This window comes from Anastrepha obliqua, chromosome 4 (assembly GCF_027943255.1).
Source record: "Anastrepha obliqua isolate idAnaObli1 chromosome 4, idAnaObli1_1.0, whole genome shotgun sequence".
NCBI classification, from domain to species: Eukaryota; Metazoa; Arthropoda; class Insecta; order Diptera; family Tephritidae; genus Anastrepha; species Anastrepha obliqua.
In genome coordinates, this window is record NC_072895.1 from 63,713,825 (window position 1) to 63,717,385 (window position 3,561).

Here is a 3,561-nt window from a genome sequence, read left to right on the forward strand (position 1 = left end):
AGCTCAAAGGAAAAAACAAAGAAAGTCGCCTTATCAAATTGCTTATCAGCGTCACAGGAACTGAAAAATGGTGCCATACATCAATATAAAGCAAAGAAAGGAATAGGTGGCTTCAGGAGATACGCCAAAGCCGACAGTCAAGCTGAATCTTTGGCCAAAGAAGATCATGATATATGACGGGTGGGTCTAGGAGGGCATGGTGCTCTGGGAAATGCTCGAAAAGAATACCACGGTCAACAAGGAGCTCTACATCGCCCATCTACATCGCGTGCATGAGGCTATTCGACTGAAAAGTCCTGATCGACATTGTCAAACCATACCCCTTAACGAAAACGCCAGGCCCCATGTTGCACAAGTCGTCAAATTAGCACTTCAGGAGCTCGAATTAGAGGTTCTTTAGCATCCGCCGTATTCTGCGGACCTTGCACCGATCGATTATAATATTTTCCTCTCCCTGTCAAACCATATGAAGGGCGTTACCTTCGATAAGAAAGACACTTCTTTGACACCAGACCAGGCGATTTTTGGCGGAACAGTATCAACAAAAGGGTCGAGAGGCGGGAAGCGGTTGTAAAATGCGGTTGGTTAAATAAAAGTCTTCGGTAAAACGGCTACGAACTTATTCCCCAATATAATACAACAAAATAGCGTCCCAGTGACTCAGCGATATATTTGTACGATGTTTTTTGTTTTCGAAGATTTACAGTAAGCCCCTGCTTCTCAACTGAGCAATGCTGCGTACGACCCATCTTTGAAAGAAATTCATATTAAATATAATATTAGTTATTGAATGAATTAATAAATATCCCTTAATTAGCTAAAATTCAAGAGTTATCCGCAAAGTACCTTTTTTGTGGCCACTCAAAATTACATTTCATGAAAATAACCGAATCTGTGCAACCAATAACGCAGCCTTATATGTATAAGGGGTATTTTAAATTAACAACGAAGCAGTGTTGCTAATTGTAAAACAGCTAAATTTCAATGATAGCTTTAAATTTTTCCGAGCGGCAGAAGGTAATCGATAGATAAAGGCAGCGTACCTATTTTAATGACCATATGTTTATGTACATAGTTGTATAAATTGAAATATGTATATACCTTTTTTTAGTCACAGCATCACTAAGTTTATTTTTATTTCTTTATTTCCCTTTTTACTCTTATATGTACATGCATATGTATGTTTGTATGTAAGTGAATATGCAAATTTTTTGCATGGAAAATGCTAGATGGCAGACACACATCACAGCAATACCCACACGAAAGGAAAAAATACAAAAATTTAATAAAAAACAGCTTAAAAAGTAAATCGTGAGCAAATAATGTATTGGCTGTATGTATGTATACGTATGCGTATGTACATAGGTATGTGCACGTATGTATGTAAGTCGATATGCAAGCACTATTTTGTTCAACGCCATATTTATGCACGAACTGCCGACAACAAAAGTAGCAACAACAACCACAAGAACTCCGCCAGTAGCAGCACTGTAATGAATTGTAGTTCTACGCAACCACAACTCCACGCAATTCTCGGCAGAGTGTTTGTCAATCCACTCGAACAAATAAGCGACCAACTGTCAAGTGACAGACAACTCAACAAACGCGGGTACTCAGTCGCCAAGCGGCCGAGCAGCCAAACAACGCAGCGAACAAATGAACGAATACGGCGGAATGTACTAATCTATACAAATATATGGGCAAAGTTACATACATACATACATACACTTGTACGGTTTAACATTGAGCATCAGGGGCCGCGCGGGGGCTCCATGTGTGGAATGGGGCGTCGAGGTAACAGAAGGGACCAGTGGCACTGAATGGATGGTTGATGAAAATACTTTACAGCTTTATTGCTGGCAGTCATCCAACTGGCAAAACAGCACACAAAAACATACAAATACACACACTACCATACTTACACTCAAGTTGGACACATACACAAGCATTTACCCGTTATTGGAAAAGTATGCATACATCTGTATGTATGTGTGTATAACATACATATTTGTTTCTATTCAAGTTTTCGAAATAGAACGTGCTACCCTTTAGGGAATTACGCTCGAGTGTACAAATGCCTTCATAAACGGCGCTATAACCGACTAAACGATTTTGGGCCGCCCAATGATGCGTGCGAGTCGTTTTAACCTTTTACAGCTGACGATAATTAAATGCTCAAGATAGGACCATGTTCTTCTACAGTTAAACTTTCCAACGCAACGCATTTCTATCATACATATGAATTCATATCTACTAATAGCAAGAAATCTTAAGCAAATGTTTTATTTTGAGTACTCCAAGAGCGTCCTCATCAGTTGTTGCTATTCTCCAAACTTATGTATATACAGTGTAACCCCCCTTGGGCAGGCACTCACCGACAGTCATTTTTTGTCTGCCCAAGATAAGTGTTCGCTCAAGAGACGATAATTTGTATCGATACCTAAGACTTCGGACATGAAAAAATTTCCGCTTAAGGGAAGTGCCTGTCTGTACATATAAGTATATACGAGAGGGGTTCAATAAGTACCCGTGTACCATTTTTTCATTTTTTTATCTTTCTACATAGTCCCCTTTTAGAAATATACACTTCTCTCAACGCTCCGGCCATTTTTGTACCCCCTCCAAAAACAAGGATTTGTCGAACTCTCCAAAAAACGCCTCTCGTTTCAACAAATTTTTTCCCCGCGAGTCATTTCTTTATGTTAGGGAACAAGAAAAAGTCGCAGGGAGCCAGATCGGATGAATACGGGGGGTGAGGCAGCAATTCATAACGCAATTCATGCAGTTTGGCGGCTACAACTCCGGATGAATGTGCGCTGGTGCGTTATCACGGTGAAACAGCACCTTCTTTTTCGCCAAATGCGGCCGTGTCACCTTCAATTTTTTGTGAAAGCGGTCCAATAACTCATTGTAGAATTGTCCAGTGATCGTTCTTCCTTTGTCTGAAAATTCCATGAGGATGACACCGTTCGCATGCCAAAAAATCGTCGACATGTCCTTTCCGGCCGATAGGACTATCTCGCCTTCTTTGGGGCAGATTCACCGGGAGAAATCCATTCTTTTGATTGTTGTTTAGTTTCTGGTGTGTAATGATGAGTCCAGGTTTCATCAACGTTGACAACTCGATGCAACAACTCGACGGTGACAACTCCTTCGGATTCCGTTTAAATTGCTCCAAGCACTGCTTCGAAGTTTTCAGCTGCATCCGCTTGTTGCCCACCATGAGCAAACGCGGCACCCAATTTTTTCACCGCCAACTTATTAAGTAAAATATTAATTGCCATTCCGGTCGACACACCTATGACCTCTGTTACTTCATGCACTTTCATTCCTCGATCAGCGAGAATCATGTCTTGCACTTTTTGAATGATTTTCTCGGTAAGCACGTGTGCCGGGCATCCTGGTCGCTTCGTATTCAAAACGGATGTTCGCCCACGTTTAAATTCGTTGACCCTATATCTAACTGTGGTCATATATGGCGAAGCGTCCCTATAGACAGCATCCAACTTTGATTTTATCTCCTCGCATTTTTTCCCATCCAGAAACAAAAAGCGAATTACC